The following is a 12,956-nucleotide window of genomic DNA, read 5'->3' as shown; positions in this document are numbered from 1 at the left end:
ACCTACTATGTATTACTGTGTCTTCCCCTGTCCATACGTTTTTTTATGAATGCATGTATGTATGTTTTTTTTTATAAAATCGTTAGTAAAAATATATTATATTTTAATGAGAGTAATCTTAATGAAAATTGTAGTAGACTCAAAAAATGAACACGTGGATAAAGATCCTTAAAATCTGATATCGTATGAAGAAGTTATGATGTTCAAAATACAAGACCTAAGCCAAACCACAAGACTTACGCAACCAAGCAGTCGAGATTGCATTGGACATAAGCATCAACAACCCCAAACACCTCATCAATGATTGTCTCACGTAAGATGTCGTGAAAAAAACCTAAAAAAATAATTCATAAGTACTGAATGAGTACAAAAAAAGGACTTATTTTGAAACAAAAAAAAAATGTTAAGGACTAAATATGTACAAAATTATTAAGGACTAAATGTGTACAAAATGAAAAATATATTACCCTATCAGGTCATTTTTCCCGGCTAACCTGGAGTAACAGGTCATAAGGACTGAATGTGTACAATTTAACAAGTTTAAGGGGTAAATGTGGACGAAAAAAAAACTCAGTGACCAAATGTTTACAAATCGAATAATATGTTAACCTGTTAAGTCATTATCCCTTTTGTTTTGGGTCTACCATTATAAAGTTATACCAGAATGAAACGGCGGATAACCTTGACCTAAACTCTTTACATATAGTCATGAGGAGATAATTTCAAAGTGTTCAGATCACGAAAATAAATTTTGTAAGATATTAATTTATAGATCTATTGGTTGTCTGTTAGTTATTCAATTCGGGAAGAGCACTGCGATCACCATTTTATCCTTGCAAAATCGTACACATTCATGCATAATATACAAGGTTCTAAAAAGCTCGTCATGGCTCCGCCATGGCGCGCCATGGCTCCAAGGCTTGTATGTGTCGCCAAGTTTTACCAAAACGCCGCTTTGACTCATATATGTGTATAAAGATAAATAATGAATTATATACAAAATTGCCGACTTAAGTCACGCCTTACAAACGACGTGGCTCGCCAAGGCTCGGAAAAGCTTGAGGCTTGATATTGCCGCCAAGTCACGCCTTACGCTATTTAGAACCTTGATAATATATGTATTTATACTTATAAATGGTGATAGATATCATATGAGTGAAAATAATCTCTAATGAAAAGATATACCACGGTAGGTTAATGGATTCGATCAAGCTATTATAATCATATGTTTTAAGGGGTTTTCTATAAGTACCCCTTCATTTTCCAATCCCACCCCCATGATTTGATTTTTTGTCTTTTGTTGTTTTTTTTTTCCTATTTTGTTTTTTTGTTGTTTTTAATTTTTTTTTCATTTATTATTATTATTATTATTATTATTATTATTATTATTATTATTATTTTAATATTATTATTATTATTGTTATAAGTTTCGCACAAAATTTTAACATTCGGGAGACATTATAAATTCGAACGGCTATATAAAATCGGTTTTTAAATATTTTTTATATTTTCATATTAATATTATTATTGTTATTATTATTATAAATTTCGAACAACATTTTATAAATCGGACATTATAAATTCGAACGGCTATATAAAATCGAAACAAAATTTGTCCGATTTTATATAGTCGTTCGAATTTATAATGACTGATTTCTAAAATATTGTTCGAAATTTATAATAATAATAACAATAATAATATTAATATTAAATATAAAAAATATTTAAAAACCGATTTTATATAGTCGTTCGAATTTATAATGTCGTCCGAATTTTAAAATTTTTTGCGAAATTTATACAATAATAATAATCTTAAAATATAATAGTAATAATAATAATAATAATAATGATAATAATAATAATTTAAATGAAAAAATAATTAAAAACAACAAAAAAAACAACATAGGAAAAAAACACAAAAGAAAAAAACAACAAAAGACAAAAAAGAAAAAAAAATGATGTCAAATCACATGTCAAAATTTTGATTTGATTGATTTGAGGAGGGATAAATATAGTTAAGGGGTACTTATAGCATAACTCATGTTTTTATTAGGCTAAAACTGATTCTGAATGAAGTTATGATCTTTCATTCTTTTGAAGCCGTTAAAAGAGTGTATTTGATTTAAGACAAAATTACAAAAATGGTCCCTCTGGTTTGTCAAAAGTCACAAAGTCAGTCTCTATTAGTTTTTTTTGACGAACATGGTCCCTGTGGTTTCCAAAACTTGCATCAATAGCCCTTTTTGCTGACGCTGTTACTGTTCATCCGTTAGTGTAAGGGTATTTTGGTCTTTTCAAGTAGCAGGGATTGGGTTTGTGACTATGGGTAAACCATAGGGACCATTTATGTATTTTTTTTCTATATTTTATGTTTATGAGTTTGTGACTTTTCCACCCATTTACTTTTTAAAATATCACTTTGAACCCTTCACTTTGAACTTTGAAAAATGTTACTTTCACCCCTCTATTTTCTAAATTTTCGTGTTTAACCCCGTATTATATATAATTTGTTTTTTATTAATAACTTTCGTTCGCTAACCTAAAAAAACTATTTTTACGTGTCTATTTTCATATATTTGTCGGTATAATTCAAGGTGATCAACGTTTCGACTATAAGTTAGAATTTTCTTTCGTTATTTTTTTTAAAGTTACATGGTTTTTTTTATAAAATTGTCGGTTTAAATTCGAGCTTATTTTTAGACGTAGTTTTTTTTTTAACTTTATGTACGTTTCCTACGTATGAGACGGGTCATATATAATAACTTTCGTTTGTTAATTTTAAAAAATATATTATATTCGAGATTGTCTATGTTTTGATGTATTTTTTATACATTTTGTGCTTAATTTTATATACATTCCTACGTATCATTCGGGTCATATATAATAACTTTCGTTTGTTAGCTTAAAAAAATGTAGTATATTCGAGTTTGTTTATGTTTCGACCTAACTTTTGTTTCATGTTTTTTACGTATCAATATAGATTCGAGTTCGTCTATATTTCGACGTAATTTTTTTTTGTTTCGTGCTTATTTTTATGTACGTGTTTTTTTTCATTCATGTTTTTTTACGTCGAAATTTTGTAAGTTGAATTTTGGTAATTATAGTCATAAAAGTTGCATTTCGACGTAAAAAAAACATGAATGAAAAAAAACACGTATATAAAAATAAGCACGAAACAAAAAAAAATTACGTTGAAATATAGACGAACTTGAATCTATATTAATACGTAAAAAACATGAAACAAAAGTTAGGTCGAAACATAGACAAACTCGAATATACTACATTTTTTAAGCTAACAAACGAAAGTTATTATATATGACCCGAATGATACGTAGGAATGTATATAAAGTTAAGCACAAAATGTATAAAAAATACATCAAAACATAGACAATCTCGAATATAATATATTTTTTAAAATTAACAAACGAAAGTTATTATATATGACCCGTCTCATATGTAGGAAACGTACATAAAGTTAAAAAAAAAAACTACGTCGAAAAATAAGCTCGAATTTAAACCAACAATTTTATAAAAAAAACCATGTAACTTTAAAAAAAAATAACGAAAGAAAGTTTTAAATTATAGTCGAAACGTTGATCACCTTGAATTATACCGACAAATATATGAAAATAGACACGTAAAAATAGTTTTTTTAGGTTAGCGAACGAAAGTTATTAATAAAAAACAAATTATATATAATACGGGGTTAAACACGAAAATTTAGAAAATAGAGGGGTGAAAGTAACATTTTTCAAAGTTCAAAGTGAAAGGTTCAAAGTGATATTTTAAAAAGTAAATAGGTGGAAAAGTCACAAACTCATAAACATAAAATATAGAAAAAAATACATAAATGGTCCCTATGGTTTTACCCATAGTCACAAACCCAGTCCCTACTACTTGAAAAAACCAAAATACCCTTACACTAACGGATGAACAATAACGACGTCAGCAAAAAGAGCCATTGATGCAAGTTTTGGAAACCACAGGGACCATGTTCGTCAAAAAAAATTAGCAGGGACTGACTTTGTGACTTTTGGCAAACCATAGGGACCATTTTTATAATTTTGTCTTGATTTAATTTACATCCAGTCAACTAATCTAATGGGCCTTAACTTTTGGAATAAGTTATAGATCAAACTGTATAAGTTAATTAGGATTGACCAATTATATAATGGAGATAAGAGCATATGTATTTAGATTTTATTTTTACATTCTAAAACAAAATATAGTTTAGAATGATTAATCTTCAACCTCATTTTATTTGATCATCTATTTTATATACAAAAAATATTCCAAAAATATTCTCTTTCACCAAGGTTTTTATATTTTTATAAATACCCCTTCTAATTATAAGGTTTTATAAAATTGTCTAACATCTTTTTTTACGACACCATTACAATATATATTGAATAAATATAACCAATATATAAAGTTTGTAGGAAAATAATTCAAGTTAATTGTCATATTAATAAAACAAATATTTTATTAAATAAATAATTTTGTTTATTGTATATTAAAAAAAATACACACATCCGTTTATAGAAATATTATACTTATATTTGAAGAAATATTACAATATGTTTAAATAAATATTGCACATACGTTTAAATAAATATCACATATTCATATGTTTGAATATCTTTCCCACAAATGATCAATTATTCGTAGAACGAAGTGAGTTTCCTCATCTTTTATGCATTTATACCGAGCAAGAATTTATTGAAATTGAATATCTTCATCGATTGTATTTGTGTATGTCAATGTGATTTTTTGTGAAATATGTGTGTGCCAATTTGAATTTTTCTAAAATATAGTCATATGTCGATTTTAAGTTTTATTAAAAATGTTATCGCGTTATAAATTATTAAAAAAATATTAAAATTTTAAATATATTTGAATATATAACAATGTAATTAAATATTTCAAAATATATTAAAACAAAATTAAAGTTAAATAAACAAAATACATATATACATACCAAAGTAGAGGAATCAAATGTAACAATAAGAAAGTTACACACTATAAAGGGAATGAATAGTAACACTCCAAATATAGACCTGTCACTATTTATTTCTCTATTTATAGAGAGTAAAATATAGTTGTGGTAGACAATTTATTATATATTACACTCTAAAAGTAGTGGGTAGTGGGAAACAATAAAGTAGAGTTGGAGATACTCTTAGTAATATTTGGTTACCAGGAATATTATAAGAATAATTAAATAATTTAAATAAATAGGGGAAATATACTATTATTATTATATATATATATATATATATTTATTAAATTGAGTCTCGTAGGAAGATTTGATGAACGATGTCTATGACTGGAAATCTCAATGTGAAAACTTATTACGAGGAGTCAACAATAGCGTTGGCTGCTCAAATGTGAGTTCATTATTTATGAGGACATGACACCAATTATAACAATGTACTTTTGAGTTTTCATAGGCTTGACATATATATATATATATATATATATATATATATATATATATATATATATATATATATATATATATATATATATATATATATATATATATACACTAAATGTGCTATTTGTGCATTTATTTCAAGCATAAGTTTTAAAATATAGACGTCCTTAAAATGTTCATTTGTCATTTATATACGTTTATTAAGTTTTTCCTAATCACGAATATGTGCGCCCATTTATTTGGTGGACTATGAGTAGTGTGGTCTGGTCACCTTATGACAATTTAGATGTCCACCAATGAAGAAAAATGTTATCAACTGTCATCCTATGACGCGTTCACTTGTATGGTGGGACTTGTAAACCCTTTGTGTGGTTCATTTGTGATGGGTCACACTTTATATAGCTTTATAAAGTACATAAGTTGAGTCCTCTATGTAGGTAATGTGTTATGTGTTATTTCACACATATACTTCTTTTGGCCATCATCTTCGTAGGGTGTACCTTAGAGTCCAAGATCCAAGGATGAAGGACATTGGATTTGTGAGCTAAATATTACATGGGGTTTTTAGGCATATGTTCTATATCATGTATTATATAGCATTGTCGCTTTTTATGATATTGTATGGTGTTAATGATGTTTTTAACAGTGTACTAATTCTTTTACAATATGTTATCTTGAAAATGAAGTTTTGTCGGTTTCAATAAATTTTTGATAGTTTTAAGAAGTTTTAAGAAGAATGATGGGGTTGTTACATGTATATATAATTTTGTGTTTATTTATATGATTTATAATGATAACTAACCCTAATATGCCTTATTAGGTTTCCAAGCCTAATAAACTATTTTGACATGTGTTCAGGTTGATAACAGTTTTAATAAAGCCTTTTAGATTTTAAAGAGTTAGCTTGGACAGTTTTTAAGACAGATTATAATGTTTGAAACTGTTATACCTTTTGGGTTTTATTCTAAAATAGTCTAATTATAGTGTCAAAAATGACATGATTAGCAACGGAAGCAATTTTAGATTTGAACAAACTAAAACCATTTTACCCACCAATGATCATTTTCCAAGGCTTAAGAAGATTAAAACAACCATAGAATGGAAGATGTTTACAACCTTTGAATACTTTGGTTCCTTTTAAAAATTAAGAAGTTGATGATGATGACATTAAACTCCAAAGAAGAAACTCTCTATAATGTATCCACCATGCAAGGAAATACCACCAAAGATGCTAGTCTTCACTTGTGTATTAGTTGGTCTTAATCCTTAAAAGTATATATCAAATATACCTTCAAAGGAGAACCAACTAAGAGCATTTATTCTAGCACCAAATGCAATAATAAGAGAGGGAGAAATGAGCTCCAAAAACTCAAAATTGGCAGCCCATATTATGAGAGAAAAGAAGTGGAAAAACTAGTGTTTTGGGATCATGAACTTCTTTATATCTTACTGCACATATGTCAAGTACCATACCATAAGGTAGTGTGCAAGTATATCTATGTAAGAGGGTATAGAATGAGAAAAAAGTCAAACAATTAATTCTTACACACACATACTACTTACATATTTGGTAAGGATAAATGAACCAAGAGTGTGATGCACTCAACTGTAACACCCATAAAATTTGAGCCAAATTAAAACATTTTAAATCATTCAAAAACCATTACGTTCATACAACTCGTTTTCAAAATAGTTTAAACATCAGAGTATCCCCCAGAACCATATCATATAAATCATAAAACATGAGGAGCGGTACGATCACGCCTTCGCCTTGCCACGATCTCCTGAAGTACCTGAAACAATACTCTGAAACTGTAAGCCCGAAAGCTTAGTGAGTTACCCCCAAAATACCAACCACACATATCATACTCATAACATATCATAAATAGAACAACCATGCACATCGGGTCTACTGTGTGACCGGTCCGCCCGCACCGGGCCTTCAGTCCACCTGGTCCACCATCCGAGTCTAGCCATGTACGTCGAGTCTACAGTGTGATTGGTCCGCCCGCACCGGGCCTTCAATCCACCTGGTCCACTCTCTGAGTCTACAGTATGACTGGTCCGCCCACACCGGGCCTTCAGTTGGCCTGGTCCACTCTCCGAGCCTCGGCACGTCTGGTTCGCCCTCTTGGGGCCTTCAGCCTATCCGGACCGCTCGCTGGGCCTTCGGAACATCCGGTCCGCCCTGGGTATATTGGCCTACAGCACAAAGCAGGACTCGCCTCAACCCAACCCCCATCAAACAACCATGTGCACATACAACAATTAATCACATAACAATCCTCAACCAGACAAACAGTCTAACAGATCACATAACATATCAACATCCTAACCAGGATTCCGACCTAACCGGTCACTAGCATAACATTACCCTATATCCCGAATACCGACCTTAACCAGGTCACTAACATAACACCATCCTAAATACCAGGATGCAGATCTAGCAAAACAATAACATAACAAACAATACCCGGATTTCCATCCGATAAAGGGCCGGCCTTGGTGCCATAGACCCTGTCGATATAGTGAGGATAACTCACCTTGCAATTGCCGACTGAAAGGATAAGATCAGCTGCTCCGATCACCGACACGAACTCCACCACCGAACACTACCAAAGAACCAATTCCATAAATACCAAAATCACCAAAATACCCTTGGAAGTCAAACTGGTCAACTCTTGGTCAAAGTCAAAGTCCTCAGTCAAAGTCAACCTCCCTGACTGACTCTACTCGCCGAGTCGACTCGTCGACTCGTCGAGTCCCTATACTCAAAAATTCCCATAACACGAGTCTACTCGCCGAGTCACCCCAAGACTCGTCGAGTCCAACGATCTCCGAGTCCCATCCTGTCCAACTCACTGAGTCACCCCTCGACTCACTGATCTGCGTCTTAACCAAAAGAGGTTAGGGGTTCTGCGACCAGACTCGCCGAGTCCAAGAACAGACTCGCCGAGTCCACGACAATCTTCAATAGACTCGCCGAGTTGTTCTTCCAACTCGTCGAGTCCAAGCTCATCATCACAAGACTCGCCGAGTCACCCATGCGACTCGCCGAGTTACTACGCGACTCAAAGTCTGATCTCTAGCCCGACTCGCCGAGTCATCTCCCAGACTCGTCGAGTCCATACGTGCATTCCCAAAATCTCGAGTCACAGAGCTACTCCTTTGCTCCAAACAATAGATCGGGGTCTCTAGAGTCCATTAGCAACATAAAGTTGCTACCTTTACGTGCTTCTTGCCCTATAATACCAAAAACCAAGCTAGAAAGGGACTTAACTCTTGGGGAAAGGCTTTTGCATAGCAACCAAAAGGGATTTCTGCATCTTTGATCCAAATAGAGCTCAGATCTGGAGTTTCAACTCCAGATCTAACTTATACACCAAGATCTCATCATATCATCTCCAAACAAGCCCTAAAACTTTCATGAAAATGGATCTAGAAAGGGGAAAGCCAAGGATAACGATTCATTACCTCCAAAACGACCTCCTGCTGAAGAGTAATCTGAATCTCCACAAATCTCCTTGATCCAAGCTTCTTGATCTTCAAGATCTCTTCACAAAACACTTAACAATGCTCCAATTTGCTTCCAATGGCTCTCACTCACGATTCTAGGGTTTCTGGGTCTCAAAGGGGGCTAAGGGAGCTGAGGGGAGGACATTAAGTCCTTTAAATAGGGTGCAACCCCGAAGATTAGGGTTTTTCCTCGACCAGCACTGACTCGTCGAGTCCAGCCGCCGACTCGCCGAGTCAGGCCACTTAACCCCGTGCCACGCACCCGCTTCGACTCGGCGAGTCAAGAGACCTACTCGCCGAGTCCCTTCCTTTATTTTCACTTAGCACCCTTCAACTTGTTGCTTCCGAACTTGGGATGTTACAATTCCCCCCACTTAAATTAGGCTTCGTCCTCGAAGCCTGCGGCAACACGAACTTCCGGATGATACTCCCACAATGCATCCATTGATCTCAAACCGGCCCAGATTCCTTCAATCACTGCTATCGAATCCCTAAAATCCATCTCTTCCCTTGCAGGGTCCTGATCAACTGCTTCAAGCCGGCCATCGATTTCTTTTCTCTGATGACAACACTCATCAACTAAGTGCCACCTGAAGACACTACCTTACTTCCGTCTTACGCATTCATTCGCAACCTGCGAAAACTGGATACCACAACACCCACTGAGCTCCGCCAAGACACTAATTCATCTTCCTTAGCCCAAGATTGGCGATAACCCTGACAACTAGCAACCTGGAACGAATCCTCATGATGGAATACCCCAAGTTGGAATACATCCACATACATAACCCAAGCCTACAACCATACTCGGAACTAAGGACCTTGTCCTTGCGTCACCCTCGAACCCTTCGGTTCGACACAACGGAGTGCAATCCACCCACACTTCCCTATCGCGATCTCTAGGTCCTTGACCTCCGACTGTAATATCCTTATGCAGTCCTCAGCACCGGTCCAGACTGCTCCCGAGTCTGTTATCCTGCTGAATCACCTTCCTCTGTCCCATTCCCCGATCTGGAACCACTATCCTCCTCCTCTTCCAAGGAGACCGAAAACATGCCTGCGCATCATCCAACATTGCCACAACCTCAACGGGCATCCAACCCGTATGTGCTTCCATATATCTGGTACAATCCTAGTGCTTACTACCAATAACTGAAGCACTTTCGATCATCCATTTACTCCACTGCCTCCCTTTCAGAGGACCCACACTCCTTCCGGAGTTACATACCTTTCCTTTCTAGGAAGTCTACTCCACAACCATAACCGCACTTATAAGTGCCACTCAGCTAAACTCCATTCTACCGATCCACTAACACATACAGAGTCTTCAGCATGACTGGACCGACCTTCCAGGCCTTCAGCCTATCTGGACCACTCTCAGAACCCTCAGCATGTCTGGACCGCCCTCCTGGGCCTTCATCCTGTCTGGACCGTTCCCTGAACCTCCGGCCGACTCCATCATCATGATCAATACTTAGGGCCAGACCATATCGATTACTATTGCATGGTGACTTATTCACTCATTCTCCTCCTATCGATGTAACAACGTAACTTTCCAAAACATTTTTTCATTTTTAAATCATACTTTCAATCACACGATAATCACAAAACATAATGTATCCACTGTGTCATAATAAAACATGTCCCGGAATCTCAATAACATAAACTCTATAAGTGTGTACGGATCATGCCGGCGCCTTCCCGCGATCATCACTAGTACCTGAAACACATAATATAACAACTGTAAGCATAAATGCTTAGTGAGTTCCCCAAGATACCACATACAACACATACGCCTTTCCAGGCCATAACTCTGTAGGATCTTCCGATCCATGTGTCTCAGGGGACTTCCGTCCCGAATCCCGGTAGACCTTCCGATCCTACCCGTATCGACCTTCCAGTCCGTAACCACATGACCTTCCGGTCCATATCATCTTGACCTTCCGGTCCTTATTGTACATAACATACATAACACATACATATCACATAACAACATACAGCTCATACATCTCATAGCATATAAGACCTTCCGGTCACACATAGGTACCCTTCCAGGTACAGTATAGTGAGAAGACTCACCTCAATGAAGTCGGATAAACTTTCGTGCTCAACGTCCCGACTTAGCCTCCTCCTATTATTCAAATAACATCCCCGATCAATATTCTCTCGTGATCTCATCTCTACAGATTGGGTAGAAGGCCATTCTACCCTTCCCTGAACTCTCATGAATCAGTCTTGACCAGAACCCTAAGGTCAACGAAAGTCAACGGTCAAACTTTGACCCGACTCGTCGAGTGCACAAGGGCGACTCGGCGAGTCCATGCGGGTCCTCTGAATCCTTTCAGCCTCTCTTGGCTCGTCGAGTCATCCTTCCACTCGACGGGTTACACCTGTCACGAATCGCGGGGCAACCCCGACTCGACTCGTCGAGTCCACTTATGGACTCGGCGAGTTGCTCCCATAACAACTCTCAAATGACCTTCTGAGGTCAGATCTGCTTCTCTAAACTATAGATCTGGCCTTCAAGTGCTCAAAGGTCACGTAAAGGTGCAACCTTTACGTGCGTGCAACCCACATCAAGTCATAAATGGAGAAATAACTCTAAAAATGGCAACCTAGTATCTAATCCTCCATGAACAAGCATAAAGCAGAATGGGAAAGGTTCTCTGGACCTCTATGGGTCCAAATCTGAGGTCTAACCCAGCAAGGGACCATAACCTCAACCTTTTAAGCCTAAAAAGGTTTATAGAAAACCCTAAATCATAGATCTTAACCCAAAACAGAAGGGAAGTTCGATTTGATACCTCAATAGTGTAGATCTGAACTTGAAAACCCTGGATCCACAGCTCCCTTGACCTCCTCTTGTTGGAAACTACTTCTCTTTTGCTAAAACACACAAGAAATGGTGAATTAGCCTTCCTCTTGCACCACAAATGTTCTCTTTCTCTCTCTAGGGTTTCTCAGGGGTGAAGTGGCCGTAATGGAGGCTATAAAGGCCTTTAAATAGGGCACAGGCCCCGAGAATTAGGGTTTCACTTAACAGCGCAGACTCGCCGAGTCCACGCATCGACTCGTCGAGTCCTTCATTAAATCAGACCAGAAATGCGCGATCCCACTCGGCGAGTCTGAGCGCCTACTCGCCGAGTCCCTCTCTAAAATTCAATATAAATACTTAAAATAAGATACCTGGGAATCCCGATGTTACAATTCTCCCCCACTAGAATTAGACTTCGCCCTCGAAGTCCTGCTCGGCAAACAACTCTGGATGTTGCTCCCGCATCTCCAACTCCGGCTCCCAGGTCAGCTCGGACCCTTTCCGATGTTGCCACTGGACCTGCACCAGGGACACTTCCTTGTTCCTCAGAACCTTGATCTTCCGATCCCGGATCGCGATTCGTCTCTCAGCATAATTCAGGCTCGCATCCACCTGAATATCCTCCAGCGGTACCACCGCCGATTCGTTGGCTATACACTTCCTCAACTGAGACACGTGAAAGGTATCATGAATCTGTCTCAGCTCCTCAGGTAGCTCCAACCGATAAGCTACCCTGCCCACCCTCGCGGTCACCCTAAATGGCCCGATATACCGGGGCCCCAGCTTGCCCCTCTTCCTGAATCGGATCACTCCTTTCCAAGGAGACACTTTCAGGAGTACGAGGTCTCTCACTTGGAACTCAAGCTCGGATCGTCGCCTATCCGCATAACTCTTCTGACGACTCTGAGCCGTCAATAACCTCTGTCTAACCTGCTGTATCTGCTCTGTCGTCTGAAGCACTATCTCAGTGCTACCCATCACACGCTCTCCTACCTCTCCCCACCAAATGGGAGTCCGACACCTCCTACCATACAACAACTCGAAGGGAGGCATACCAATACTCGAATGGTGGCTGTTGTTGTAGGAAAACTCAGCTAACGGTAAGTACGTGTCCCAACTTCCTCCGAAGTCCAACACACATGCTCGAAGCATGTCCTCGAGTGTCTGAATCGTCCGCTCACTCTGTCC

This window comes from Lactuca virosa, chromosome 3 (genome assembly GCF_052849685.1).
Source record: "Lactuca virosa cultivar CGN04683 chromosome 3, Lactuca_virosa_CGN04683_v6, whole genome shotgun sequence".
Lineage (NCBI taxonomy): Eukaryota > Viridiplantae > Streptophyta > Magnoliopsida > Asterales > Asteraceae > Lactuca > Lactuca virosa.
This window is presented reverse-complemented; position numbering follows the sequence as displayed.